Source organism: Venturia canescens, unplaced genomic scaffold (genome assembly GCF_019457755.1).
Source record: "Venturia canescens isolate UGA unplaced genomic scaffold, ASM1945775v1 PGA_scaffold_9__1_contigs__length_808678, whole genome shotgun sequence".
Lineage (NCBI taxonomy): Eukaryota > Metazoa > Arthropoda > Insecta > Hymenoptera > Ichneumonidae > Venturia > Venturia canescens.
Genome location: NW_025108637.1, coordinates 193,298 through 200,016, shown reverse-complemented (window position 1 = coordinate 200,016; position 6,719 = coordinate 193,298).

The window sequence follows — 6,719 nt, the reverse complement described above, 5'->3', positions numbered from 1 at the left end:
TGAGAATTTAACAGTTAAAACTTTTTCACGAAAGATAAATTTGAGAATTTAATAGTTGAAACTTTCTCACGAAAGATGAATTTGAGAATTTGACAATTGAAAATTTTTCACGAAAGATAGATTTGAAAATTTGACAATTGAAAGTTTCTAACGAAAAATAGATTTGAAAATTTGAGTATTGAAACTTTTTCACAAAAGATGAATTTGAAAATTGGAAAGTTAAAACCTTCTCACGAAAGATGCATTTGAGAATTTGTAAATTGAAAATTTTTCACGAAAGATAGATTTGAAAATTTGACAATTGAAAGTTTCTAACGAAAAATAGATTTGAAAATTTGAGTATTGAAACTTTTTCACAAAAGATGAATTTGAAAATTTAACAGTTAAAACTTTTTCAGGAAAGATAAATTTGAGAATTTAATAGTTGAAACTTTCTCACGAAAGATGAATTTGAAAATTTGACAGTTGAAACGTTCTCGAGAAAAATAGATTTGAATATTTGAGTATAGAAACTTTTTCACAAAAGATGAATTTGAAAATTTGAAAGTAAAAACTTTCTCACGAAAGATGCATTTGAGAATTTAACAGTTAAAACTTTTTCACGAAATATGAATTTGAGAATTTAGCAGGTAAAACTTTCTCACGAAAGATGAATTTGAGAATTTGACATTTGAAACTTTCTCACGAAAGATAAATTTGAGAATTTGACCATTGAAACTTTCTCACGAAAGATGAATTTGTCAATTTGACAGTTGGAACTTTTTCACAAAAGATGAATTTGAGAACTTGACAATTGAAACTTTTTCACGAAAGATAGATTCGAAAATTTGACAATTGTAACTTTCTCACCAAAAATAGATTTGAAAATTTGAGTATTGAAACTTTTTCACAAAAGATGAATGTGAAAATTTGAAAGTTAAAACCTTCTCACGAAAGATGCATTTGAGAATTTGACGAATTGAAAATTTTTCACGAAATATAGATTTGACAATTTGACAATTGAAAGTTTCTAACGAAAATTAGATTTGAAAATTTGACAATTGAAACATTCTCACGAAAAATAGATTTGAAAATTTGAGAATTGAAACTTTTTCACGAAAGATGAATTTGAGAATTTAACAGTTAAAACTTTCTCACGAAATATGAATTTGAGAATTTAACAATTAAAACTTTTTCAGGAAAGATAAATTTGAGATTTTAATAGTTGAAACTTTCTCACGAAAGATGAATTTGAAAATTTGACCGTTGAAACGTTCTCACGAAAAATAGATTTGAATATTTGAGTATTGAAACTTTTTCACAAAAGATGAATTTGAAAATTTGAAAGTTAAAAATTTCACGAAAGATGCATTTGAGAATTTAACAATTGAAACTTTTTCACGAAAGATAGATTTGAAAATTTGACAATTGAAACTTTCTCACGAAAAATAGATTTGAAAATTTGAGAATTGAAACTTTTTCACGAAAGATGAATTTGAGAATTTAACAGTTAAAACTTTTTCACGAAAGATAAATTTGAGAATTTGACAATTGAAACTTTCTCACGAAGGATGAATTTAAAAATTTGACAGTTGAAACTTTCTCACGAAAAATAGATTTGAAAATTTGAGTATTGAAACTTTTTCACAAAAGATGAATGTGAAAATTTGAAAGTTAAAACCTTCTCACGAAAGATGCATTTGAGAATTTGACAATTGAAACTTTTTCACGAAAGATAGATTCGAAAATTTGACAATTGTAACTTTCTCACGAAAAATAGATTTGAAAATTTGAGAATAGAAACTTTTTCACGAAAGATGAATTTGAGAATTTAACAGTTAAAACTTTTTCACGAAAGATAAATTTGAGAATTTAATAGTTGAAACTTTCTCACGAAAGATGAATTTGAAAATTTGACAGTTGAAACGTTCTCGAGAAAAATAGATTTGAATATTTGAGTATAGAAACTTTTTCACAAAAGATGAATTTGAAAATTTGAAAGTAAAAACTTTCTCACGAAAGATGCATTTGAGAATTTAACAGTTAAAACTTTTTCACGAAATATGAATTTGAGAATTTAGCAGGTAAAACTTTCTCACGAAAGATGAATTTGAGAATTTGACATTTGAAACTTTCTCACGAAAGATAAATTTGAGAATTTGACCATTGAAACTTTCTCACGAAAGATGAATTTGGAAATTTGACAGTTGGAACTTTTTCACAAAAGATGAATTTGAGAACTTGACAATTGAAACTTTTTCACGAAAGATAGATTCGAAAATTTGACAATTGTAACTTTCTCACGAAAAATAGATTTGAAAATTTGAGTATTGAAACTTTTTCACAAAAGATGAATGTGAAAATTTGAAAGTTAAAACCTTCTCACGAAAGATGCATTTGAGAATTTGACAATTGAAAATTTTTCACGAAAGATAGATTTGAAAATTTGACAATTGAAAGTTTCTAACGAAAAATAGATTTAAAAATTTGAGTATTGAAACTTTTTCACAAAAGATGAATTTGAAAATTGGAAAGTTAAAACCTTCTCACGAAAGATGCATTTGAGAATTTGACAATTGAAAATTTTTCACGAAAGATAGATTTGAAAATTTGACAATTGAAAGTTTCTAACGAAAAATAGATTTGAAAATTTGAGTATTGAAACTTTTTCACAAAAGATAAATTTGAAAATTGGAAAGTTAAAACTTTCTCACGAAAGATGCATTTGAGAATTTGACAATTGAAACTTTCTCACGAAAAATAGATTTGAAAAATTGAGAATTGAAACTTTTTCACTGAAGACGAATTTGAGAATTTAACAGTTAAAACTTTTTCACGAAATCTCACGAAGGATGAATTTGAAAATTTGACAGTTGAAACTTTCTCACGAAACATGAATTTGAAAATTTGCCAGTTGAAACTTTTTCACAAAAGACGAATTTGAAAATTTGAAAGTTAAAACTTTCTCACGAAAGATGCATTTGAGAATTTGACAATTGAAACTTTTTCACGAAAGATAGATTCGAAAATTTGACAATTGTAACTTTCTCACGAAAAATAGATTTGAAAATTTGAGAATTAAAACTTTTTCACGAAAGATGAATTTGAGAATTTAACAGTTAAAACTTTTTCACGAAAGATAAATTTGAGAATTTAATAGTTGAAACTTTCTCACGAAAGATGAATTTGAAAATTTGACAGTTGAAACGTTCTCACGAAAAATAGATTTGAATATTTGAGTATTGAAACTTTTTCACAAAAGATGAATTTGAAAATTTGAAAGTTAAAACTTTCTCACGAAAGATGCATTTGAGAATTTAACAGTTAAAACTTTTTCACGAAATATGATTTTGAGAATTTAGCAGGTAAAACTTTCTCACGAAAGATGAATTTGAGAATTTGACATTTGAAACTTTCTCACGAAAGATAAATTTGAGAATTTGACAATTGAAACTTTCTCACGAAAGATGAATTTGAAAATTTGACAGGTGAAACTTTTGCACGAAAGATAGATTTGAAAATTTGACAATTGAAAGTTTCTAACGAAAAATAGATTTGAAAATTTGAGTATTGAAACTTTTTCACAAAAGATGAATTTGAAAATTGGAAAGTTAAAACTTTCTCACGAAAGATGCATTTGAGAATTTGACAATTGAAACTTTCTCACGAAAAATAGATTTGAAAATTTGAGAATTGAAACTTTTTCACTAAAGATGAATTTGAGAATTTAACAGTTAAAACTTTTTCACGAAATCTCACGAACGATGAATTTGAAAATTTGACAGTGGAAACTTTCTCACGAAACATGAATTTGAAAATTTGCCAGTTGAAACTTTTTCACAAAAGACGAATTTGAAAATTTGAAAGTTAAAACTTTCTCACGAAAGATGCATTTGAGAATTTGACAATTGAAACTTTTTCACGAAAGATAGATTCGAAAATTTGACAATTGTAACTTTCTCACGAAAAATAGATTTGAAAATTTGAGAATAGAAACTTTTTCACGAAAGATGAATTTGAGAATGTAACAGTTAAAACTTTTTCACGAAAGATAAATTTGAGAATTTAGTAGTTGAAACTTTCTCACGAAAGATGAATTTCAAAATTTGACAGTTGAAACGTTCTCGAGAAAAATAGATTTGAATATTTGAGTATTGAAACTTTTTCACAAAAGATGAATTTGAAAATTTGAAAGTAAAAACTTTCTCACGAAAGATGCATTTGAGAATTTAACAGTTAAAACTTTTTCACGAAATATGAATTTGAGAATTTAGCAGGTAAAACTTTCTCACGAAAGACGAATTTGAGAATTTGACATTTGAAACTTTCTCACGAAAGATAAATTTGAGAATTTGACAATTGAAACTTTCTCACGAAAGATGAATTTGGAAATTTGACAGTTGGAACTTTTTCACAAAAGATGAATTTGAGAACTTGACAATTGAAACTTTTTCACGAAAGATAGATTCGAAAATTTGACAATTGTAACTTTCTCACCAAAAATAGATTTGAAAATTTGAGTATTGAAACTTTTTCACAAAAGATGAATTTGAGAACTTGACAATTGAAACTTTTTCACGAAAGATAGATTCGAAAATTTGACAATTGTAACTTTCTCACGAAAAATAGATTTGAAAATTTGAGTATTGAAACTTTTTCACAAAAGATGAATGTGAAAATTTGAAAGTTAAAACCTTCTCACGAAAGATGCATTTGAGAATTTGACAATTGAAAATTTTTCACGAAAGATAGATTTGAAAATTTGACTATTGAAAGTTTCTAACGAAAAATAGATTTGAAAATTTGAGTATTGAAACTTTTTCACAAAAGATGAATTTGAAAATTGGAAAGTTAAAACTTTCTCACGAAAGATGCATTTGAGAATTTGACAATTGAAACTTTCTCACGAAAAATAGATTTGAAAATTTGAAAATTGAAACTTTTTCACTGAAGATGAATTTGAGAATTTAACAGTTAAAACTTTTTCACGAAATCTCACGAAGGATGAATTTGAAAATTTGACAGTTGAAACTTTCTCACGAAACATGAATTTGAAAATTTGACGGTTGAAACTTTTTAACAAAAGATGAATTTGAAAATTTGACAGTTAAAACTTTCTCACGAAAGATGCATTTGAGAATTTGACAATTGAAACTTTCGCACGAAAGATGAATTTGAGAAATTAACAATTAAAACTTTTTCACGAAAGATAAATTTGAGAATTTAATAGTTGAAACTTTCTCACGAAAGATGAATTTGAAAATTTGACAGTTGAAACGTTCTCACGAAAAATAGATTTGAATATTTGAGTATTGAAACTTTGACACAAAAGATGAATTTTGAAATTTGAAAGTTAAAACTTTCTCACGAAAGATGCATTTGAGAATTTGACAATTGAAACTTTTTCACGAAAGATAGATTTGGAAATTTGACAATTGAAACTTTCTCCCGAAAAATAGATTTGTAAATTTAAGAATTGAAACTTTTTCAAAAAAGATGAATTTGAGAAATTAACAAATAAAACTTTTTCACGAAAGATAAATTTGTGAATTTAATAGTTGAAACTTTCTCACGCAAGATGAATTTGAAAATTTGACAGTTGAAACTTTCTCACGAAACTTGAATTTGAAAATTTGACAGTTGAAACTTTTTAACAAAAGATGTATTTGAAAATTTGACAGTTAAAACTTTCTCACGAAAAATAGATTTGAAAATTTGAGTATTGAAACTTTTTCACAAAAGATGAATGTGAAAATTTGAAAGTTAAAACCTTCTCACGAAAGATGCATTTGAGAATTTGACAATTGTAACTTTCTCACGAAAAATAGATTTGAAAATTTGAGAATAGAAACTTTTTCACGAAAGACGAATTTGAGAATTTAACAGTTAAAACTTTTTCACGAAAGATAAATTTGAGAATTTAATAGTTGAAACTTTCTCACGAAAGATGAATTTGAAAATTTGACAGTTGAAACGTTCTCGAGAAAAATAGATTTGAATATTTGAGTATTGAAACTTTTTCACAAAAGATGAATTTGAAAATTTGAAAGTAAAAACTTTCTCACGAAAGATGCATTTGAGAATTTAACAGTTAAAACTTTTTCACGAAATATGAATTTGAGAATTCAGCAGGTAAAACTTTCTCACGAAAGATGAATTTGAGAATTTGACATTTGAAACTTTCTCACGAAAGATAAATTTGAGAATTTGACAATTGAAACTTTCTCACGAAAGATGAATTTGGAAATATGACAGTTGGAACTTTTTCACAAAAGATGAATTTGAGAACTTGACAATTGAAACTTTTTCACGAAAGATAGATTCGAAAATTTGACAATTGTAACTTTCTCACGAAAAATAGATTTGAAAATTTGAGTATTGAAACTTTTTCACAAAAGATGAATGTGAAAATTTGAAAGTTAAAACCTTCTCACGAAAGATGCATTTGAGAATTTGACAATTGAAAATTTTTCACGAAAGATAGATTTGAAAATTTGACAATTGAAAGTTTCTAACGAAAAATAGATTTGAAAATTTGAGTATTGAAACTTTTTCACAAAAGATGAATTTGAAAATTGGAAAGTTAAAACCTTCTCACGAAAGATGCATTTGAGAATTTGACAATTGAAAATTTTTCACGAAAGATAGATTTGAAAATTTGCAATTGAAAGTTTCTAACGAAAAATAGATTTGAAAATTTGAGTATTGAAACTTTTTCACAAAAGATGAAATTGAAAATT